This window comes from Rattus norvegicus, chromosome 3 (genome assembly GCF_036323735.1).
Source record: "Rattus norvegicus strain BN/NHsdMcwi chromosome 3, GRCr8, whole genome shotgun sequence".
Taxonomy (NCBI): domain Eukaryota; kingdom Metazoa; phylum Chordata; class Mammalia; order Rodentia; family Muridae; genus Rattus; species Rattus norvegicus.
In genome coordinates, this window is record NC_086021.1 from 46554484 (window position 1) to 46580526 (window position 26043).

Here is a 26043-nt window from a genome sequence, read left to right on the forward strand (position 1 = left end):
CACATTATACGGTTGAGAAGGCACATTCATTGGTGTAGAAATGGCCTTTCATTATAGCATGTTACATTCTATAAATAGAGCTTGTAACTCTTTTCTTTTAAAGGAATAGTAGGCCTATCCTAAATGAATGCCAAAGAGCATCTGTAAACCTATTGGGGAGTGGCTAGTAGACTTGTGTAAGCGAGGCAGTGTCTAAGAACTCTGTTCTGCTGATTTACTGACAGTTAGTAGTTGCTAGAAGGACATATGCTCTCAAGTATCTGAGAGCTAATTATTATAAGTAAATTCCATATTTGTTAACAGAGTACTGTGTGGACAGAAATGGCTCCACCATCTTCTTTCAGAATAATTTGTTTCTGGAAATGTTAACACAAATACTGTGATTTGAAAACATGATAATCACTGAGATGAATGATAAATAACCCAATACTTAACAAAACACACAAGGCACTTAGTACACCTGGTGTAGAAGTATAACACTATTTCACGTGTGTGTGTGTGTGTGTGTGTGTGTGTGTGTGTGTGTGTGTGTGTGTGTATACAGAAAGCTTCAACCATGAGGTCTAGCTTTCATATGTCAGACAATATTTTTGCAGGCTCATGGGACTATTATTGTCAATAGCCAACAGCAACACTGTGTGATAGATAAGACCACCCTACAACACCAGAAAAAAATAATCATTAGTACAATAGTAGAATGACTGCTTTGAAGGTAAAATTTACTAGATGTGAAGTCTGTTTTCTAGGATGGAACCCGTGTTTTATAATGTAAGTCTTATCAGAAATCCATGGCTTAGAGGTCTGAAGCTCTCCTGGGAGAACTACTGTTGACATTTTGCTAAATGGCCATAAGTGATTGTCAAGTTGCCTTCTCCACATCCACTATTATGCTTATTGGTTAGCAATGCTCATAGCATTAATCAGAAAATCTTCTTTTGTTTTGAGTGTGACATATTTGATTTCTGTGACAGAATACATAACAAAAGGAATTTAAGGAAAATTGTTTACTTTGTATTACATGTCTTGGAAATTGATTGGTCCATGGAAGGTATGTTAGGAGTGGAAAGCAGCAGATCACATTGAGGAGGCAGAGAATGATGAGAACTGCTGCCCAATTCTTGTTCTCCTCATTCAGCTCAGAATCAAAGCCTTGCTCACATTTAGTTCAGAGATTCCCATTTCAATTAATTTAATTAAGAAAATCCCTCAGAGTCATGCCCAACCACTTATTTCTGTGTTGATGACAAATCCCTTCAAATTACAAGTAAGGTTAACTATCACAACAAGATAAACTCTGGTAGTCAAAAAGCTGAGAGTAGGGAATATTGAATATATTGGGAATATCACAGAAGAGAAATTCAAGGGAACATAGAAGTCAGCAGAAGGAATAGTGTGTTTAATGATGCTGCCTTCCAGATATGCCATGGCTAGTGTACTCTTGGACTTCTAGCACTGTGGTTTTCTGAGCAATATCTACATAGTGTTAGACTCATCTTGGGAAAAGGATGAGTTCATAGGAGCCCTTTTTCCTCTGAGAATTTAAAGACTCTTCTTAGCCCATTTTTCCCTCCAAAGTTATAGGCAAATAATGGCTAATGGTGGAAAGACATTTTCCCAGAGTGGTGTGACCACTGGTAAATTTCTTGTGTTCTTAAGAGTAATTCTGTCTTGCGCTCCTATAATTAATACATATTAAACTCCCTGGTTCCTAAGAGAAAAAATGTAAAAAATAAAGAAACAAAAGTAAAAAGAAGATCAACTGAGAAGAAGTGAATCTTTGAGAGGGGAAGAGGACCAGAAAGTGTGATGATTGATGGGTGGAATGGAAATATATCTGTGGTATATCAGTGCATGAGAGTGTGCTCTACTCTTTCACAAACCAAAGTTCTATTTCTCACATCTATGTTGAGTCCCACAGCCATGTACATCTCATTCGTAATGGATCTAATACCATTTTCTGGAGTTTAAGAGACCAAGGGGCATATGTGGAGGCACACAAATACAAACATACATACAATTTTTCATATATTTACATGTATATAATTTACAAGTATGAAAATTAATATAACCCATTGTTATGTATGGATATAAGAAATAAGAATAGAGAAAAAATTTATAGATCATTGCCTAGCATTTTAAAGACACTGGATTTCATTCTCACCAGGGAACAAAAACAAAATGAAAGGTATAATTATTGACAATTACTATAAACATCTAACCAACACTATAAGTTAGCACAATTAAATCATGATACAAACTTACTGATGAAGGCTTCTAGGTTGTTGTGTTATCATTTATGAATAACCTATGGGGAGTTCAAATTAATCCTCCTGTGATGTGACTGTGTGGAACTCAAGGTGAATTACAAAATCTTTAGTTGAACTCATCTTGGAATTTTACTGCTTAACCACCCTCTTCTTCAAATTATTGTTTTCTTCTTTTGCAGAGAGTAACATAATTTCTCATGAGTTGTTTATTTTTGCCAGAAATCCAAATGTGAGCCAAGTATCCTTAGGAGCAAAGTTGTCAAAATGGTACTAAGAAGGTCACACCCAAGAGTAGATGCTGCAGTGCCAGTCAGTTGGGGGAAGAGAATAGTCTCTTAGAAGAAGAGGGAAAGAGGGATCTTGGAAAAAGAGAGGAGGGAAGGGGAATTGTGGGACAATTTAGTTATGGGAGGAGATGGGGGAGAAGTACAGAGGGTCAGGAATTCGAAAGTAAGTGTGTAGCAGTGGGAGAAGGGGATCTGGAGGTAGTCACTAGAAATTTCCAGATGCCAGGGACCCAAGAGGTTCCCAGGGCCCAACAGGGAGGACTTTAGCCAAAATATCCAACAAAGTGGAGAAAGGATCTGTAGGGACCATATCCAATGGATAGGCATGGCTCTCAATTGAGGGATGGGGCCATCCACCCACCTCAAAAATATTAATCTAGAATTCCTCCCATCAAATGGAAAGCAGGGCGAAAGAGTGGAGCAGAAACTGAAGGAAAGGCTATCCAGAGACTGCCCCACTAAGGATCCATCCCATATGCAGCCACCAAACCCAAACACTATTGCTAATGCCTAGAAGTGCATACTAATAGGAGCCTGATATAGCTGTCCCATGAGAGGTTCTGCCAGAGCCTGACCATTACAGATTTGGATGTACACCGCCAACATTGGACTGAGCACAAGAACCCCAATGGGGAAGTTAGGGCAAGGACTGTAGGAGCTGAATGGGTTTGCAAATTCATAGAAAGAACAACCAGACACCCCCAAAGCTCCAGGGACTAAAATACCAGCTAAAAAGTACACAGAGGGTATTCATGGTTCCAGCTGGATATGTAGCAGAGGACTGCCTTCTGTGCCATCACTGGATGGGGAGCCCCTTGGTCCTGTGGAGGCTTGATGACCCAGGATAGGAGAACACTAAACTACTGAGGCAGGAGTGGGTGGGAGAGTGGGGTAGTACCCTCACAGAGGCAGAAGGAAGAGAAAAAGGATAGTGGTCTTGTGGCGAGGGAACTCGGAAGGGGGATACCATTTAAAATGTAAATAAAATATTCAATAAAGAAGATTGACAATGAAGCACATAACTAAAAAATGTAAAAATATTTTAAATTAAATTAAAATTGTCATTTGCTATGGTGGTTTGAATAAGTATGGATCCTACAGACTCATTTTTTTGAATGTTTGGCCCATATCAAGTGGTACTATTAAGAGGTACAGCTTAATAGGAGGAAGTGTATCACTGTGTGTACAGTGGTGAGCTTTGAGGTTTCAAAACATGGTTCATGTGGAGAAGTGTACCTTCAACTAAGACATGCAGAACAAGGACACGTGTATATTTTGAGCTAACAATGTTGATTAGTATGATGTTTTAAGTGTGGATTTTGTCCTTGGTATCTACAGAGAATAGTTGTGTAAGTGTGGAAATGGGTATTTCTGAAACCTCTCCCCTCCAGAGATTGACATTTACCAGATCTTCTGACAAAGTCCACAGTAGACTTTGAAACCAGTTTTGTTTTCAAACGGTGTCATTACTTTTCATTCATTCTGTTTAATTCTAGTTTTCTATTAAGAGAAGGATGTAAAAAACACTTGTATACCTCCGTTTTCTGTGGGACTACCCTTTACAATCTAAACTAAAGGCATAGTTGATTTCATCATAAATTATGTGTTTTCCATGTCCTAAACCAGAAGTGTGTGTGTGTGTGTGTGTGTGTGTGTGTGTGTGTGTGTGTGTGTGTCTATGTGTATATGAGAGAAAGAGACAGAGACAGAGAAAGGAGAAAAAGAGAAAGTGAGAGAGGAGAGAAAAGTAGTAACCATTGCTGAAATGGACCAATAGGTTGAACGCAACTGTAAAGACAGACGTATTCGCCACCAATGGTAGAAGCAAAGCACTTGTGAATCTAGGTTTCTGGCTTCTAATTGCAGCTCTGACTGCAATTTTGGGTCAGCAGGGTCATGTTTTCTCTCGTAAAACTCTGGTAAAGATTTCTGTAATAGACATAATTCCTCCTTTTATTACCATGGTATATTTTCAGTGCTGTTCAATAAATACAAAACATTGGCCTTTGTAAGGGATACACCTAAGGCATGTACAATAGATAGCCTGTAGCCAGAACATAGACTGAGACATTAGAAAACAGGACAGATTGAAGACAATGAGGAAAAGGTAGAGAATGCAGTTTAACCGTCACTCTTTATCTAAATTACCCCAAGAGGAAGAGTCTTTCTATTGCTTGATGCAGCAGTGCTGTGGGGAGCTGCAGCACGCGCATGCGCGTACACACACACACACACACACACACACACACACACACACACACAGACACACACACAGACACAGTGAAGAGTTAAGCTCTGGGATTAATTTTATAGGACTAGCTTGAACTGTTGGGCGATGACCTAGTGAAATGGAAGACAACTAAGCAACATCTATAATTTAACTTCTCAATCGAATTTTAGATTATTCTAGAATATTTAAATTAAGTGTGTCTATGCACTATCTTGCTCTCTCCATTTTGAGTGATATGCTAAATTTAGTGTAAGATCTCTGTAATAATCTCTGACCAACGGCTAGTCTAGCTAGTGTAAGGGATTATAAATTATACATTTAGTGAGTATAGTCCCCAGGGATTGTAGATTGCAGATGCTCTAGGGCATTGTATGGATTTCCTGTGTCTGCCAACTGTCACATTTCACTACTACCTTGTACCCATCCTCACAGCCGCCACTTTTGTACACTCTGATAACTAGTGTGCTTGGCGATAACCTACATCTGCTTGCTAAAATTGTCAGCGATATAAGATTTCATAGGGTGTAATAGAATCACCCTCAAGAGGAAAAACGTGAAATCCTTTCGTTACGTGGGCTTATAAAGCAGTTTTGAGTATATGCTGTACTTTGTTGTTTAATACTTTCTGGTTCTTTTTTGTCTCAGTCAAAAAATGTGACGTTGTCTTGGGAGGCAGAGCAGGAAAGTCGCTGTGCTCTGTGGTCATAACTCCTTAAGGTTATACAGGTTAACTCTGTCACATCTAGGAAAAACTTAGTGGCACTTCTTGGGAAAATAATAAAATTACCCCAAATCGGGAGCTATTGCTTTATTAAAAAGCATAATTTTAAATTTTTGATTTAAAAAAACACATATTGTGCAGTGTTTTAAACTTAAAATCCATTTTCATTTTTTTTCTGGTATTCACATCATTGAAGTGTCAGTTTGGGAGTTGACTGGCTAATATTAACGATTTCTTCACTGTATCCCGGCTGATGAGCAGACGTTGATGCCACCAACATCAGTTGGTTCCATCTAGGTAAGAAAGTGACCCAATTACTTCACACCGTAAACCAAAGTTTCATTGCTGATGGTCCCACTATACACTGCTTTCCACTTACATAATGTTTTTTTCCTATTTTGCTTAAGTGTTTTGATACATGAGACATATGACCTAAATTGTGTTTACTTTATAGAGTCTAAATGTAAAGCTTTTGCTAAGGTCATCCTTTTAATGACATTCTCTATCCTTTTGTGGCTCAGAGGCTGAATCTTGAAAAGTTTTGTATACAAATGTACTTTGTACAAAACAACTTCGGTGCCCCGAGGATTTCTGGTGTTGAAGAGAGGGAAGACGAGTTTGATTTTTAAGTTTAAGCTCCAAGCGTTTATGAGCTAAATGGGGATGCTATTCTGAATTAAGCCTCCAATGTTTTGTTTCTTTTATAGGCAAGAAAGGATATCACTGCTAAGATGATTCGTAAAGGATGAAGTGGGGCTCCAGTTATTTGAACCCATTAGAAGGTCTCTGTCCCCAAAGACTAGAGCTTTTGATGACAACCCCTTTCTCCTTCCAGGTTAGCCGTTCTCTTTTTCCACAACTCCAGAACAGTTTTCATCAGAAGAGATATTTTCTTTTTCCCTTCTGCTGTTAGCAGTTATGTTTGGTTCTGACGTAAAATCATTGCCACTTGACAGTAGCTGCTGGGGCTGCTTGGCTCCAAGTCATCAGCCAAGGACATCCTCAAAATCGTACCGAGTCCTTTTCATTCAAACTATGTCCCCAATCTTCTTTACAGCCTGTTTGTACCCAAACGTATCCTTTGAAATAGTCTGGCAGTTTTCAGTATTCTGTGTCATCTTGGCTATATATGAAGGCTTAGTCCCAGTAAATAACCTAACCGTTCTCCTTCATGTACCCCAGTAATGGTGCTTCTGGTTTATCTTTGAAATTGACATTCTGAAGTGGAAAGGGAAGTATTATTATGAAATTGTATTACTGTTCCCAGGCAATGTAATAGTCTAGCAATTATGATAGAAGTTCTGATCAAGAAAAGGGTATGCAAAGAACAAAAGCAACATTAGGGTGATGTTTGTGTGTTTGTGTCTGTGCATTTGTGATTGTTCCTCTGTTACAGCGCAATGGGGGAAGACAGAAACACAACTTACCTCTCAGTGTATGCCATGTATATTACTTTACTTTTAAATATATACCAGAAATTTGCACAAATATTGAAACTCGGAAAAGTACCGAGTATTTCTGAAATTTTCTTCTAACATATTTTGGATGCAATAGCCAGCTATCATATAGCTAATTCTATATCAGTCCCAGTGTTAACGATAAAAAATTGAATGTAAATTCATAATTTTCAATCTTTTAGTCAGCTATCTTTTCAGAACCTCCACAGACTTATGAAATACTGTCACATCCAAATTATATTTTAGATTTCTATTACTCAGTCACACATATGTCACAAATTCTTCCTGGGAACTTATCTGGTATGCTATCTTTCTCCTTCACCAATTACTTTTCATATTCCTTTCTGGTGTTGATTGATGCAATTTTAGTCACGCTACTTAAGAGATTACATAGTTTACTTGCATCTGACTTGATGCTTCTGAGGGCCAAGATCTTGGTTTGTAAGTCATATAATGGAGCAGCTAGCTCGTCTCAGACTCTATCTCAACAAAGTAGAATATAACATCTCTCACTGTCTACCAATTCTAAAAATCACATCTAAAATCTAAGACCTTGTGATTAGGTTCCACATATGCATTTGTAAGGAAATAAACATTCAAACTGTAGCAGGACATTCATACCCATGTGTGCATATGTGTGTGTATATATGTGTATATATGTGTGTAGATGTGTATTTATATACATTTATAAAACCTGCATGCAACTTTCTCTATATACATATGTATATATACATAAATACATAAAGAAAATGTATATATATATGCATATTATACCTTATAATTTTTGGAGGATGAATTTTACAGAGAATAGTCATTTAAAGTGAGGCTTTTACATATCACCTTGTGAAATTCCTTTATTCATCTCATCAGGATCTACTTTTGAAATTCTATGTTTTATAATTGTAGACGAATTACTATTCATGTAGTTAGAAATATTATAAATAGAATCTTTTCTGTTTTAATGTATGACGTTGTTTAAAGATGATATGCCCAGGCATTTGTCTAAAGTAGAAAGTATCCTTCTCCAAGTATACAGTGAGAAAACTTCTCTAATCCACAAAAATCTCTCTTATGGCTATGATTATGATTGGAGTGTGAAGACAATATAGAAATGTAACACACTCAGGAGACTTTTATAGAATAACTTTCATCAAAATGTATGAATCACGAACTGGTGGTTTGTTGTTTAAATCCACGCTCTAGAGAACAGACAGCATGACACACTAGACAGCCATGTTTCTTCAGACAGCAATTACCAGTGCTTTCAAAGGGAATAAAAATCACTGATGCAGGAGAATCCATGAAGCCTTCAGCAGTCAAACACACAGGAAATGTGCAAAGAAACCAAGCTGTTGACAGATAAGCAGTCCTTGAATACCTCCTCCAGGGACCACTTTCATCTCATTCTTCAGTCATTTATATGTGACCATTTTAATATAAAATACATGTATACATTCATATACATACATGCATATATGAATGTATTTTCTTGGTGAAAACTATGTTTATTCCTCCAGTTGGCCCTCTCTGTCCCAAATGTGATTAGATTCTAGCTACTTTTTCTTCAAAAATATTTTTGTTTTCTCACATAGGTAAATCCAATCCAAGCAAATAAAAACAGGGAAAAAAGTAAATTGATATAGGAGATGGTGTAGAGATAAAAGCAATGAAGGTAAGTAAGCACTATAGAAAATAACATAGGGGGTTGGGGATTTGGCTCAGTGGTAGAGCGCTTGCCTAGCAAGCGCAAGGTCCTGGGTTCGGTCCCCAGCTCCGAAAAAAAGAAAAGGAAAAAAAAAAAGAAAATAACATAGGTAAGGCAAAATAATAGATTTCACCATTTTAAAAATGCACTTACATCAGTAAATATAAAACTGAATTTTCCAGTGCATCTCCAAGATCTCTTTGAGTCTAGCAAAAGTCAAAACCCAAGGTGCTGTAAAGAAGTAATTCTACTCTTCTTTGGCCCTGTCAATAACATAGGCACTTAAGAGCCAACACACCTGAACTAGAGAGGACCATTTATTAAATTCATTAGAAAGGGTTAAATGGGGAAAGAGTGTTTCTAGTTAATTGAGACTATCATTTCTTTTCCTCAATTGTTCGATCTGATTTAGTAAGTTCCTTTAGAGATTTCAGTGAAAGCTCACGTGGATTGGTAGGAACGTGAGAGAGTCATAGAAGTTTCACTCTGAAGTTTTTACCATGTTCCAAATACATTAGTGTGAACAAGATGTCTATCTTATTTTCAAGAATATGTTCAAACTTTGAACACTTTGCTTCCTAAGCATTTCATAACTTCAAGATTCTAAGGAAATGGACAACAGTATTATACTACGATAATATATTCATAGCAGTTGTCAAGGTTCTCCATTCTCTTTAATGATGGATATTTTGAAAAATCCTTCTTCACAGATTTGTAATACAACAAAATATTTTAAGAAAATATATAAGTATATGTAATAAAGCAAGATGTATTAAGATGTGGAACTGATTTAGTTTTAGAATATAATATTGTAGATTCTACTTTTTGACAATGAAATTGGAATGTAAACTGTTGTGGACAATGAAATGATTTTGCTAATATTACTCCATTGGTGACTGGTTGATGATCTAAATCATAGTTACTATTGAGGCTCACAATCAAAGTTTGACACTTTTGTTATGCATAACACTCAAAATAGTAGCTTTGAATTTGTTTCACATGGATTCTATAAGGAAACATGAACTAACCAAGTCACCCATTAGGAGACATTTGCAATCGGTGATATAGTGACACCCTATCAACTTTAATATTTATGTGCTATTTTCTTGCCTTTGGCAAAAAAATAGGTATGATATAAGCAGAGAATCATGACAGAGTTTTGAAATAAATTTTTTCTTACTTACAAATTATTAATCCATTATGTTCAATATATTTTGACAATGGGAAAAATGGAAAAAAAATGGAGAAAAAAATTTCTGCATTGTATGTGACCTAACTTTGATAAATTTCTCAAATCTGAATGTCTTATGGGTAAACAAAAGTCACATTTTTCTCTGTCATCAAACACACTGAAAAGACTCAGACTCAAAATACTATGTAATTTACATACTCAACCATATAAGATACCTTAGCACATGTCAGAAGATGAACTGTGTGGCATAGCACAAACCATAATTACTCAAAGGAGGTAATTATTCACCAAGTTAATTAAAGTTTACTTGCATTCATTTGGAAAATATTAGAATTATAAATGATGAATTATAATTCAAATGTTCTTAGAGTTTAACAGAGGGGATTATTTATGTGTTTAAATAAAAACAAGAAAACAATACACACAATAAGTGTCATTATAATACTTAGGATCCTATATTCTGATTTTCATGTAATATTGGTATTTTAATATTTATGAAAAGTTATAAGGGTTAATTTTAATGTCTTTTTGTTTGTTTCATAATCAGCACAAACAGTAATGGGCATGGTTTTGGAAGTTTCATTTATTTGTTGAAAAATTTTCTCCATTCTTCTATTTCATTGCCTGTCAAAACTGTCACCTTCTACTTTAATTAGAACAGACTGCCACATGTATCCTATCACCTTCCAGTGTTTTCCTAACCTCCATTTTCCTCTCTTGTTTTCCTCTTTCTAGTTTCTAGGATCTGCATATAAGAAAAAAACCATGTAGCATTTTCTGAGCCTGGGTTACCAACTTAATATATTACATTCTATTATCATTAATCTTTCTAAGATTTTCACAATTTCATTTTCTTTGAAGCTGAATAAAGTTTTATTGTTTATGTACCTATATAATCATCCTTTGAAAAGTAACTATCTAACTCTGTCTTGTCTGTATCTCTGCACTCTGTGTATGCCTGACACCTTCTGAGACCAGAAGAGGACATCAGATCCCCTAGAACTGGAAGTGGAATTACAAAGGATTGTGAACCACCACATGGATGCTGGCAACCGGACTCAGGATCGCTGAAAGAGCCGTCAGTATTCTTAACTGCTAAACAATCTCTCCAGCCCATATACCATATTTTCATTACCTTCTGGTTTGTTGACAGATGAATATCCAGACTAGCTTAATCTCCTTGCTATTATGACCAGAGCACATGGATTTTTAAGTATCTCTGTGATATGATATAGGATTCTTTGGGAATACATTTCAGGGTTGGTACAACTAAAACTTTCATGCCTTCTATTGTTAATTTTATTGGGCAATCTCTACAATGTATATAACAGTGGAAGCAGTTTCACGTCTACAAGTAGTGAGACCAGCTAATAATATCCCTCTTTATTTACCGAGTTGAAAATGTGCAAGATCAAAGGGCCCTGCTTACTCTTGGCACCAAATTAATAGCGGATGTTTCTCACCAGAGTTTCAAAAGCAAGCATAGACCTTGGGTACGTTGTCACAATGTACAGAAACAAGTCAAATTCTAATATTTTATATAAATATGTAGAAATAATCCGTTGCTTAGCTTATATACCTTTAGAAGTTTAATGTACTGCACTGTCTAGTAAAAAATCAATTTATATACAGATAGCTGAAAGAGAAAAGATGAAGTGAAACACTGTGCCATGCAAAGCTGGTGTGTAGAGGAGCGCTGCACTGCAGTGGCTATCAGGAGCCATGCTATCCAGTGACCTAGATGGTGAGAGTAAGGCAAATGGAGAGGCAGCTATCCAATGAAAGTCAGATGATCAAACATCAAGTGTGACAACCCCACTAGAGGGGAGTCTGTTCATCTGTGACCCTCCCAATTATAAAAGGAATTAGAGTCCATCAAAAATGAACTTTTTATTTTGCTCAGTTAACCTCTTCGCCCCACCCCTCCTCCCCCTGTCTGTTCAATTCTGCCATCAAGTTCTGTAATTTTGAAAAGCTGTTGTTTCTGAAGACCACCCCACAGAAGGCTGCATTGTGTTGCTTTGCAGCCATAGATCCAGCAGTCTGTCCCTTGTTCATCGCTGCTGCATTCCTGCCCAATCAGTTTGGATTATTGTAAAATAGCATTGGAGGTAGTGCTCATTGTGAGGAAACAAAACACCACCACCACAAATAAACAAATGCTTCTCCATTTAGCTTTTGTTCTTTCCCCACTCTGTATCTTGACTTTCAAATTCATTTCAGGTGTGTGGTTGTTTGGCTTCAGAAAGACGTTTCCCTATTGGGTAATTTAGATGAGGAAAATTTAGGAGTTTCAGCTCGAAAATTTACCTTCTAAGAAATAAAATCTAGCCACTGGTTATAGCAAGAATGTTTGTTCTTGAGCATTAAGTCTTATTTACATTGAATGTTCACTTAAACTATTAGTGTAGGTAATGTCAGCTGGGAGCTCCCAACTACTCCGATTCTAATGCTTACACAGGCAGATGTTTTTCCCACTGAGTTTGAGCCTATTTGACGGTAGAGGCAATCTCACTCAGAAATAAATGGTCTAAGACAAGAGTTACTCAAAGGTGGCTACAATCAACTGGGGTTTGCAGTCAGGTTGGGACCGTATTTTGAGAAACCCCAGACTCATCCAAAATACTGAAGCAGTAGCTTAATAGTTTTATTGGTTTCTGAAAGAACAACCTGGAAATATATTTGCAACACAAAGCAAAGGTTCCTGTATTCTGACAGCCAGATCTCCCTCCCACTCATAGCCAAGAGATGCTCTTACTGATTCCTTTTTGTGTCTACCTTTCTGCTAACTTTCTGACACAGAAGCATTTGGTGAAACTGTTTCTATGTATGTATATGTGCTTTCTGTTCATAGCACACCTTGCATCTCTTGCCTAGACACTATAGGTGCCATGGTGACTCTTTGAAATTGAATGTAACCAATCACAGTACTTTCATGTACAGAATAGAGAAATATTAACAATGACTATGTGTCAGAAAAAGGTGTCGCACAATTTTTAAAAACACTAACAGTGCTAGAAGCATTTCACCAAAGAAACACAGCAAAAAAAATGATCATGTTGGAGGGCTTGAAAGTTGTTCCCATTATTTAAGATCACTTGTTAAACTCTTGTGTTAAAGACCCAAATTTGTTTCCCAGCACCAATGTTAGGTGGCTTACAATTTCTTCTGTCTGTAAGTCCAATTCCAAATAATTCAATGTCTTCTGTATGCCTTTACTGGCACCTGCATGTATGTGTAGACACACACAAACACACACACACACTCAAATACAAACACACACACATACACACACATGCAAATACAAACACACACACATACAAACCTGCAAATACAAACACACACACAAATACATACACACACACAAACACACTGGAGTAAAATAAATTCTAACACAAAAATGATTGTGTTTATTCAACACTTGCATCTTTATAAAAGACCACCCTTGTTTCACTGATACAATTTCCTGCCTGAGACTGGGCCCACGAGGAACTCACAAGGTCAGACCCATGCTCAAAATTTGTGGGTCACTAATGATTGTTAGTCACCTAGCATAGTGTTCTTAATACCTCACATCTCACAGAGCATGTATAGACCGTTAATGGTTGCTGGGAATAAGACAATTTCTCAGATGGTAATAGCTGATAACAGGCTGTCGATGTTTGTACTGCCTCTTTCCTCCCCACCTTCCATAACAGCTTCTCCAACAGCAATTGCGTCACACCTGCATATCACAGCCTCTCCTTTATGACACTCATAGCTGTCACTCTCTTATACAATACTCTTAAAACAGTTTGGTATAGACACTTAAAAGAACCTTGGTTTAGCTATTCAAGACTCCTAATTAAAGGGAACATGTCCGTTTATCCACAGGAATAATGATCTGTTTAGCCACTAATGCAGTAAGAGGCTAAAACACCAGTATCTGTCTCGGGGCTTGACACATTTAATGTGTCTCTATAATAAGTCTGTGATTTCCAAATACAACACTGTTTTTCCTATTTCTAGACTCAACAGTGATTATCCTCAAAGTAACAAAAATACATGTAGCCCTCGGGGTTAAACTGTATCTTATACTCATTCTCATTCTCTCTCTCTCTCTCTCTCTCTCTCTCTCTCTCTCTCTCTCTTATTCTTTCCCTCTTTCACACACACACACACACACACACACAGAGACAGAGAGAGACAGGGAGAGACAGAGAGAGACACAGAGAGAGAGAGACACTTATCCTAGCAAGAAGAAAAATCATAGTAACACAGTAGTAATTCCACTAAGCTCTAGCTTATTGAACCAATGTGTTTAATTGGGATTACTTGAGAGAGCACAGGATAGTAGTTATTTACAGAAGCATTCGGGATTCACAACATCTTTATCACAAAAGAAGTTGTCTCCTCTCTCCCGGAACTATTGTCTCTATATTCTCTGCTAGAGTGGGGTCTTAAGTAAAACTCCCTTCTAGCAACTGTAAACTGCCTATAAACTTCTGAGTGTATGTAGATCCTTGTAGGTCCCCTTGTCTTCCACGGTAATACATTAGTGGGTCCCATATCATGCAGGAATTCAGAGCTATAAGACCTCCGGAGGATTTTGAAGCACTGTAGCAAAGTGTAAGGTAATGGTCGTATTTCTAGCATTGTGCTTTTGTTAGAGAAGAGTAAACTCCTTGAACTAGTCTAAGTATAATTCCCAATTGTCTATCATCCAACCAGATTTGAGTTATGGAATGTCTATATCTATGGAGGTTGATTTACAACAAGTTTCTTGTTTTCTGTTCCCTAGTGGTGTTAGATCTCAGAGTTGGTCTCCAGTGACTCTTTCTGTAATAGTCAATTAGAACATATTCAAATTCAGGGTAAAACCTTTCGCTTTTCATGGTCATTCTCACAAGAATGCAATCACCATGGAATCCCTAGCCCTGAGTGTCAATATTTACCTGTTGACCACGGAGACTTCAATGTGGGTCCCATAATGCTGTTTTTAAGGCTCTCACACTACTATCCTCATTAATGTCAAAGCAGGCACAAAGGTGTTTGGAGGTAACTTAGACACTTTATGATCCTACCAAGGTGTTATAAAGGAGCTATATCTGATAATTTATTACATCACTTCTTAAATCAGTTTATTCTTTACTTCTCCAGTCTCTGTCACTGAAATGGTGATTTTCTAAACTCCCAGAATGCCCCCTACACAACACATTTCACATACTTCTTCCTTGGTACCCCCTAGTAAAGAGGGGTTAACACCTTTGCATAGTCTCATAATAACTGCTTTTCCTCTCAGAAAGTAAACCTTCCACCCAAACTGAACATTATTCCAAACATAATTTCATAATGAAGATGAGCTTTATCAGATACCTTAATAGAACAAGTACTTTTTAAAATAAATTTCATATATGATATATATGAAACACTTAACAAAGTTATCTGAGTGACTGAAAGATCCCCAGACAGGTACTGTTAAACTGAGACATCCCTAGCTGTGGTGCTTAAAGCCCACAAATACAACAGCCCTTTTCATCACGAAAGAATCAAAACAAAAACTGACAACTGTGCCTTCTTCTTGGATATTATTAAAGGTAAACATAACACTGGGACTCAAAATCCCCAGAAGAACAGCAATATTGTCATCAGCAAACACAGTGGGTGCATGCAATCAAAGACAGTTATGTAAGCACTTTGTATTGGAAGGCAAGAGGTGGGAAGGCGACTCCTCTCATTTCTGAGTACAGGTGCCTCTGAGCTCTAATATATACTATCACCCTGCGATGTCTGAATGTGTGCACATGTGTGTGTAAGGGCTGTAGATGTAACTGAATCAAACCTAGTTATTTACCTAAAGTGTTCTTGCTCCTATTTTTGGATTGTAAAGTCTAAGATCTTTTATATTTCCATGATTTTATAGCTTCACTATGACTTACTTGAAGAGATTCAGTAAAAGTGACTTTTCCTCTCACAAAACTTAACCATTTAGAATGTACTTACTGAATAGGTGGCAGTGGCAACATGACTTTAATTCCGGCATTCAGGAGGCAGAGGCAAGGTGATACCTGAGTTCGAGGCCAGTCTGGTCTACAGAGTGAGTCCCAGAAGAGCAAGAGCTACACTGAGAAATCCTGTCTTGAAAAACCAAAAATAAATAAATAAATAAATAAATAAATAAATAAATGTAAAAATAAAAAATAAATAAAAGGGTGGGGTTATATATTTATATATTTTATATGGCTATTAAATTTAGCACCTAATATATCCAAGTTACAATGATGTAAATTATCAGCAGGCTATATATTCTTGTTTAGAAACTGGTGATATTTGGGAATATTAGGTAGATTAATTAGAGTGAGCACCTTACTCTAGTACTAAGCATGTGTATGATTGTGTATATCTTACTTGTCTAAAATACCAATATCACTGTAGATTCATTACAAGTACATTCCTTCCCACAAAATATCTGAAAGACTAAGCATAAGGTATATCTTGAATATAGTATTCCACTTACAGATACATTTTCTTAGAATGAAGCCTAAAATGGTACTGTTGACCAAAAATGCTACAATTCTAAGATTGAATTTTAGAGTGTGCCTTCAGAATTGTGAAAGTCTCTGAGACATGAGGGGAATTGGATCTCATTAATTTTTTTACAGAAGTTACAAAAAAGTCCAGTTTTCATTTCCTTTTTTTTGGGGGGGGCGGGGTGTGTGGCTCTGTGGGAAAGGTTATATGTAGAAACTGCTTCCAGAACAAAGCAGATGTAGTCACAATCTTTCTTCTGTATACAGAATGTAGATAAATGGGAACACACAGTAAAAAAATATTGTCATCAAAGCCAGTGGCAGTATATGTTCACTGCCAACAAAGGCTAGGCAGATGACAGACATAACCACTATTCCCATGCTTTTGAAAGCATTAAGTGGTACAACTTGATGATATGATGTTCCTGTGGAACTGTCATGTATTTTATTTTGTTTTGTTTTATTTTTAGTCCTGAGGATTCAATTCAGGTTTGTATACATGTATAGTTGAGTACTTTACCACCAAGCTATATAGCATAAGTACTAGATATCAGATTTTAACTTTTGAACGTTAAAATTACTATTACTACTAATACTACTAGTAGTAGTAGTTATAGTAGTGTGTGTGTGTGTGTGTGTGTGTGTCTGTGTCTGTGCCTGTGTATGTGACAGCAAATGTGTAGATATAAAACAATTTTTTCTTTATTTGTGCTCTCTAAGGGTTATAGTGACTGATCTCATCCTCTCAGCTTCATACAAACCTCTAACGTGATAAACCAACTTGTTGGCCACGGAGCTTCTTTTCAAAATAAGAAAGAAACAAACAAAAAACTATATATATATATATATATATATATACATATATAGTATATATATATATATATATGAACGATTTAAGTAATAAAGTTACATCATTTTATAGCTCATAGGTCAGATAAATTCAATAACAAATTCTGGTATTAATTTTGTTATTATAACACTAACACTTTCTTTATCCTTGTGAGGCAAGTATTGCATACAGAGAACGTAATCTAGTGTCAATAATTTTCTTAAATTTCCCCTTGTGTGTGTGCATTGGAATGTATGAGTATATGTCACATGAGGGCAGTCCCTGTGGAATGGAGGAGAGGATGGTGGCAATGCAGACGCAGGGACTGTAAGCTTGCCAATATGGAGAATGGTAAGTAAACTCAATTCATCTGGAATATAATTAAACTTTTAAAGGGAACATAGAATCTACTACTACAGAGGGCATTGGCTTTGTCAAATCTAGTTTCTCAATGTAAGGACAAAAGCAACTGTGGCAAAGAGCCAAACCCATCATAGCCTTAGGGTTCAAAACATTTTATTTGTTTACCTACTGACATAGGATCTCAGGTAGCCTACGTTAACCTTGAAATTTTGTTCGTACAAAGGCTTAGATCAGAATCATGAACCAGTACAGAAAGCAAGATTTTATATTTTTTTAAGGAATGTCATTTTTTAAATGGAATAAGAAATCAAAAATACTGACTGTGGACATAACATATAAATCACAAGATATTTGATTTTCAATACTTCACAGGAAATACAAAGTACCGATGTTCATTTTGTTCTTTATAAAAATAGGTATTATTTCAATGGACTCACCAAGAGACTACATTGAATTAGAGCAATAGGAAATCCAGGCCAGTCAACCTTTAGTTTTCTAACTTGAGTCAGTTATAGAACCAGACCTCCCTGAATAAAAGGAAGGCCATGTTCCTTCAAGGAAGGATCTTGTTAAAATACTAAAGAATTTACTGTTATCCTTTCTTCCATTCTTCCCCAGAGGGTCCTATGTCCTTTGACATGGGTAACTATACACTGAGGGAAAGGAAACAATCAGACTTCCCAGAACCCTTTGAATACTGGACCCGAACTGACACTGATTCTGGAGGATCCCCAAAGCACTGGATGCTCAAGTGAAAATGTGTCTTATGGAGTTCAAGTGATGGAGTTTGGTCAGAAGCCTCACCAATAGTCTAACTCATCCTCTGCTCGTTCTCCCAGCTCCTCGGCAGTAACAGGTACAGATACAGGAAGAGTTGGCAGAATCCCCAGATTGCTAATATGGTGGAATTATGTACGGGTTGCTTGATATTCCTGTGTCCCCTTGGAACTGAGGCATTGCCGGAGGCCTAGCATCTAAAGTAAGACCTCCAGGCAATCAAGACTCAGGTCAGGTCCCTGTAAAAGAACTTACCTAGAGAAGCAGAACCGATTTATGATTCAGTAGGTTCAAATATCACGAATACCCAAAACAATTCTTTTTGCTTACTGCTTACTAGGAAAAATGTGGTTTCCAAACACTATGTAAGACTTGACGAAAGGTCACCTTTGCCACAGACTTAGAAGTGGTGTATTTATTTTGAGCATTAAAGAGAACTTATATCCTGTCCTTTCTTCCTCATGTTCAATGTTAAAGATAGTCTGCTACATTTATTTTTCTTGTCCTCTTTTCATTTCTAAAGGTGGCATATAATTCACATGCTTTCATTTTTTATAATAATAAAGTCCAATTTATGGCAGTGAATGTAAAAGTAAAAAAAAAGCTTGAATCTCAAATAAATAAGCTTCAGTCCTGGCCTGACTTCATCAGAAGGCTGTGTGTGGATGCTCTTTGTAAAAGTTTGGAGCAATTTATTTCACACACCATGCACACACAGACACACTAACACACACACACACACACACACATAGACACACACACACATATACACAAACACATAGGCAGAGAGAGAGAGAGAGAGAGAGAGAGAGAGAGAGAGAGAGACTTCCTTCATCACTCTAATTCCGTTAAGCATATCATGATAGATATTCTCCCATGGGACATTATTTTTAATTCCTAACCCCTTTCTAAATCACAAAACAAGTCCCACAAAGATGCTGTATGGAATTTCAATGATGCTATTAGTTGTAATAATCAATATGGAAACTTAAATTGTGAGAAGGATGATTAAGCTCACTTATAGGTAATAATATTTAAAATATTTAACATACTATATATATTTTTATATAAAGTACCTCAATACATATATAATACATATATTAATATAATATATATATATGTTACCATAGTTTTTATAACATACTTTTTAAAATAAAGACATTCAAAAATATAACAATGTTTATGAGTTACATGTGAATGATGTATGAACTAAGAATAGAATGTACACCAGGTTTGGTAGGTGCCCAATTACACCTCCCCAGTTTATACGTTGACGTACCAGCATGCAGTATTCAGAGTTTAAATGTAGTAAAGGAAGAGAGTAAAGTAGTAAGTGAAATTAAAGGCATTTGTGAGAGTGAGCCATAGCCCATGATTCTGTGACTTTTGTAATAAGAAATGTGAAAGTATTAAAGAATACTGCCCTGGGGAACTAATGAGAATGCAGAATTGGGATTAGCCAGAAGGCTGTGATACCCAGGAGAAAGGACTGAAGAAAAACAAACTTGACATAATTAACTTGAACTTCAGACTTTTTAAAAAGACTGATAGGGTACATTCTGTTCTTTCAGCCACTGAGCCTTGGTATTTTGTTGTAGCACCTCTACTGGTATTATACAGAAAGTATATATGTATATTAAAGTATTGTCACTAGTAGATTTAGCTAGCATGGTTACATGAGAATTGTATGCCTGTATACATACCCCATTATATGTAATTACACATAACATAGCACATAATGTTCAGTCCTTGTTTCAATTCTTCCAAGAAATACTGTGCATATACTTAATAGCTTGAGTGAATAGACATGGTTGTACAGGTAGAGATCAGAGTTCAATGTATGCTATCACGTGTGCAACGCGTTAGTTTTTGACCTAACCTGGAGTCCAACATTTTGGATAGATTATATGACCAGCAATGTCAAGAGATCCTTTTATTAAACCTGCAAGGCCATGTCCACTACTTTATGTGAATGATAAAGATTCAACTCAGAATCTCATGCTACCCTGATAAGCACAATATTAACTAAGCCATTATGCCAACCCCTGCCAAAATTCTACTTATTAGTTATTAAGTCCAAACTCTGATGTGGTTTCCATCATTATAGAATTTAATTTGGATTGAATAATGCTCATAAATATTATACCTATTGCTTACATAAAAACATTGTGCCATGAAACAAATTTTGCCTACGTGAAAAACAAAACAAAAGGAAACGAACAAACAAAATCACTCTTCGTCTTTCTGAGTGGCAAATTCTAGTAAGTCAGAGTCAGAAACAGTGAAGCAAACTGTCTGAAGTGCTCTAGGACCAGCAGAAGCTCCAGTAAACCTGAGTGTTAGTTAAGAGCTGGGACAGAGTGCCATACATCACTTCTGGGTATGAATCCTATATTATGTAGTAATCGCTCTTCACTCTACTTCTGCCCACCTACACCCTGATTCACCAAGAGTTAGATGTAATACCTAAAGAAATTCCTCTTTCTTTCCATATGCTAGCAATCAGTTTTGATGAAAAAGAGTCAAAAAAATCCATTGTCAATAATCAGATAAACACCCATTAAGGATCTGTATCCATGTCATTTTCAGCAAAGTCTTTCCAGAAAAGATTTTGAACTCTAAATCAGTCTGGATTTTCCTCAGAAAATTGGACATAGTACAACCTGAGAACCCAGCTATACCTCTCTTGGGCATATACCCTAAAGAATCTCCAACATCTAACAAGGACACATGCTCCACTATGTTCACAGCAGCCTTATTTATAATAGCCAGAAGCTGGAAAGAACCCAGATGCCCTTCAACAGAGGAATGGGTACAGAAAATGTAGTACATCTACACAATGGAGTTTTACTCAGCTGTCAAAAACAATGATTTCATGAAATTCATAGGCAAATGGATGGAACTAGAAAATATCATCCTGAGTGAGCTAACCCAATCACAGGAAAACACACACACACACACACACACACGCACACGCACACACACACACACACGCACACACACACACACACGCACACACACACACACGCACACACACACACACACACACACACACACACACACGGTATGCACTCACTGATAAGTGAGCATTAGCATAAAAGCTCAGATTACCCAAGGTACAATCCACAGACCACATGAAACTCAAGAAGGAGGACAACCAAAGTGTGGATGCTTCAGTCCTTCTTAGAAGGGGGAATAAAAATATTCATAGGAGGAGATATGGAGACAAAGTTTGGAGCAGAGATTGAAGGAATGGCCATTCAGAGACTGCCCCACCGAGGGATCCAGCCCATATACATACAGTCACCAAGCTCAGACAATATTGCCAATGCCAAGAAGTGCATTATGATAGGAGCCTGATATACTTGTCCCCTGAGAGGCTCTGCCAGAGCATGACAAACACAGAAGCGAATGCTCACAGCCAACCGTTGAACTGAAAACAGGATCCCTATTGAAGGAGTTAGAGAAAGGACTGAAGGAGCTGAAGAGGTTTTCAACCCAATAGGAAGACCAACAATAGCAATCAACCAGAACGCCCAGAGCTCCCAAAGACTGAACCACCAACTAAAGAGTACATATGGAGGGACCCAAGGCTCCAGCCACATATGTAGCAGAGGATGGCCTTGTTGGACATCAATGGGAGGAGAAGCCCTTGGGTCTGCCAAGGCTGTACCTGCCCCCAGTGTAGAGCAATGTCAGGGTGGAAGACAGGAAGGGGTGGGTGGATGGGTGAGGGAACACCCTCATAGAAGATGGGGGGATTGGACAGTGTGTTTATAGACAGGAAACCACAAAAGGGGATAACATTTGAAATGCAAATTTTAAAAGTATCCAATAAAACAAGAAAAAGAATTCAAACTCTAGAGAATGCATGTGCTCTCCAAAAGATACAAATCAGATCATAAGAGAAGCACCATGCAACGCCATGCTAAACTTCACTTCAGAATTCTTTCAGTTCTACTTCACACTCTGCTATTATGGAAAGAATGGTCTTGTGAGATACACATGACATTTTTTCTAAGTACAATTAGTTGAACACTAAAAGTGTGTAGTTGTCAGCAAACACTGTTTGGTGTAGGTTGTCTCAGACAAAACCTTTCATAGCTAAGATCTCTTCCAATAGTGTGATAGCAAATGATTGACATGAGGTTTTGTGACAGAAAGAAAACATGACTATCCAATTTATTATATCTATTATTATATTATATAGCATGTGCAACATATGCATGCTATTATATTATACATATATTATTGATATAAAGGCTTTTTAGCACATAAGTAATAAATAATAAAGCGTACAGTAGGCCTTCCTGGAAATTTGTAATACTCAGTTGAATTTTATAGAATGCTTATTTGGTTTTGCCACACTTGCATACTTGACAAAAGCCTGTTTTCATACCAATAGGAAACCATATCTTGTGGAAAGTTTTGTTGACTACTGTTTTTAAAACAGTTTATGTTGAATTTGTTTGATAGTTTTTCAATAGTGTTTTTAGTTCGGTAAACTATTGAAAGAATATATCTTTGATTTATTTTTCTTTCTTTTTTTTTCTGTCGAAAAATAGTACTCCCCCAAAACAAACTCTTTTGTTAATACAAGAGAAACAGGAGAAATATCTGTGAGGTAGGAGAGGAGAAACAATAAAAACAAAATTTGGCATGTGCCATAAAGAAACCTTATTTTTGGATGCCAAAAATTGGGTAACTTATAAAACATATACAAAAGAAGCAGAAACCAATGTAACACCTTTAAAATAGAAACTACATTGTAACCAATTAATTTCTAAGTCATTAGTTAAAAATATCAATAACAAATCAGCAAATCAAAGACACCTTCATTTCATCTGACAAGATTTATGATATAAATCCCTCCAAATCCAGCATGATTTGTATAGATAAATCTCAGAGGAGAACACTACAACATCATGTCTCTACAGATACAAAAGAGAAAGTGTGGATCGATCTCTAAGGAGTATGGAGTGTGCTTTAGAAGCACATATCCATCTCAAGAAGCAGTGTATAATTTCTACCTGCTAGCAATCACCAACTTTCTGTCAAATGTTGTTAGGATTTCATAATAATATAGAGCTCCAATAAGGAGTACTACCCAGAAGAACAAACTTAACTAAATATAATAAAGAAATTAAGAGCAACCTATAAAATAACATGCTTGTTTTAGTCAGTTAAATAATAATTACATTTATGTTTTTTGTTATGACTACTTGATATTTTGCTCTCCTGTCTTATAACAACTGATCCATATGTTTTACACACCAGTCCATTTGTGCAAGCCTGCTGATACTGAGTCCTAAAGTCCCTACTGGAACTCTCTTCTCCCTTGTGCAGTAGCCCCCTAACAACTCTGCCTTCCTCTTAAACAAGTCATGCAACATTTCTTCTTTAAATATGATTTTCTTTTAAGTTTTTCTTTCAAGAATTTGATCTTAGTATGTTAATATAGGAAGAACTCGATAAATAATAATTCCTATTAACATACATTTTTCTCCAAAGTAGCAAACTCACGTCCTGTGTCACAGCAGTTCAGTGGTTTAAACTTCAACTGAGATCTAAGTTAATCTCTCTACATACATTAGGGAACAAAGACGGTTTGGCAGATAAGTCAAATGGTGATAGGTCAGAGAAATAAGTATTTTGTATTTAGAGTATTCTAGACTTGCTGATATCTTTAGGTATAGCAAGTCTTTGGCATCGTTGCTGGAAAGGAGTACATAATTCTGCTGGTTCACTGTGTTCTAACGTCCTGTTTCACCATCAGTCTGCTTTGCTCTCTGAGGTCTAGCCATTACAGTCACAAGCTTCTCGTTGGCCTCTGTGTGCCTCTTCAATCTTGCTTTCCTTTTCTTGCATTGGTGAGTCATCAATTGTCTGGTAAGTGTCCCTCTGCCCTCTTGAACCCTGTCAAGCCCTCCAGAGAAAGATGCTTGTAGGCAGTTGATTCTTGGTTTCTTCTGCCTTCTCATTACTAATTGACAGGAAGGCAGGGGTCATTTCTGCCTTGTATATCAACTTTTCCCAGACTCTAAATGATGCCTGGGGCTTTGTAGCCAAGCACCAAATATCCAGAAAAAAACAATAGACACAATTCCGAGGGAAAAACCATCAACAGTGAGGTTGAGAGCACGGTGCTTCTGTGTGCCTCCTCCTGATATAATTGTAATTGGGTTACCAGGAAGAGTAGCAGCAGTATCGCATTACAGAATACACCTTTGTACAAGGCTGGAAAGGCTCAGGAGAGGCAGAAAAGTTAAGTTTCAAAAGATCATAAGTGATTATACAGTTAAACATTTGCTGGCCTTAGTCACTCAGCTGGAGAAATTTACAGACCACATAACATAGTGGCCAGAATCTTTAATCCATGATCTGCCAGGAAGCGAGTCAATACAGAGTCCATATTGTACATTCAGAACAACGCAAAAGGTAATGCAATATTAAATAAACTTCCCGGCTTCTCAACTTTGTATGCTTAATTTTCAGATAAGGCAAAAATGCATCACCTCACTACCAGGGTTTAATTTAAGTTTCACATCTAGTGATAATTACCAAACAGAAACTAAATATGTATGCTTTCAATTAAAGCTAGCAGGGGAATGTGGTGTCATTCTCCTTGTGTATTTTGACAGACTGGAACTATGAAAGTGAGCAGACATCCTTCCAAGGTTGAAACCCTAGGCAAACGCAGAGGTTTAAACACCATTACTTACAGCCAATACAAAAGGAGAGGGGTTTGCATGAGCAGAGCACTCAGAGTTGAGCTGCAGGCAAGGAGAGATCATTATTTATAACAAGCTAACCTGCATCCATGTGATTAAGGGAAGAACAGTGAATTAATGCTGTTATCTTAATATTGTTTAAATGGCCTCTAGATGTGGTGCAGAGCCATGCCAGGCAGAGTGCTTAACATAGAATAAATGTCAATCCAAGAAAGCTTTCTGGGAAATATTTCACCCAGAGTTGAATTTGCTTAATTAATGGCCTCAGAATGATAAGCTCTGATAAGTCTCTTGTGTATAGTCTTATTTTATTTGGGGAAACAGGAGCAGCCTCGTTTAAAGTAATTTTCTTCAGACACTGGTAAAACTGGTGAGCTTCTGGGTAATTATCAGACCTGTTAATGGTTTCTCTTTTCACAATAGAGTTTCTGCCTTAGGCTAGTTATCCAGTGAAATGAATGAGTAAAGTACAGAATACAATGGGTGGATGATTAGCCCTTACTTTACCTGTCTGCTTAAATAGCAACATAGGCTTCAAGGTATAGATAGAAGTACCATTCTATCCCAAATAGGGCTTCATTACACCACGTCTTCAGCATGATTCATCCATAGCAGGAAGCTTCATGTGATATGGACTTGCAAGAGTCCGAGTCCCTAACCATCCAAGACTCTATGTGTTTTTATAAAGTGTGCTAAGGAAAAGATCCCATGTTTACCTGTGCTGCCCTCAGAGTAATTTCAAGTACAGAAATCATTATTTCTAAGATGACTGGGCATGTTTTAAAAAATCAACCATATAGGATGAAATGATCAATACAAGACAAGGTGAAGACAGATGCCTATAAAGAACAGATATTATTATTGAATGTTGAGTATTAAAGTCAGAATAATTATATTCTTAAGCAATTAGCAGGAATTAATATGTTTGCAATGGTGCTGCATATTTCTGGATGGTTACAGAAACACACTCAAAGA

The 26043-nt window shown here is 36.9% G+C and overlaps 1 protein-coding gene and 1 long non-coding RNA gene across 7 annotated transcripts in view; one reads left to right on the forward strand and one right to left on the reverse strand.

The window, feature by feature from the left end:
• Lrp1b (LDL receptor related protein 1B) overlaps positions 1 to 26043 on the reverse strand; it is a 2121147-nt gene that overhangs the window by 1550483 nt on the left and 544621 nt on the right. The window lies entirely within an intron of this gene.
• On the forward strand, positions 5930 to 12184 carry LOC134486091 (uncharacterized). The gene is made up of 3 exons (XR_010064784.1): positions 5930 to 6340; positions 8555 to 8634; positions 10838 to 12184. It is a non-coding gene; the product is annotated as an uncharacterized LOC134486091 (long non-coding RNA).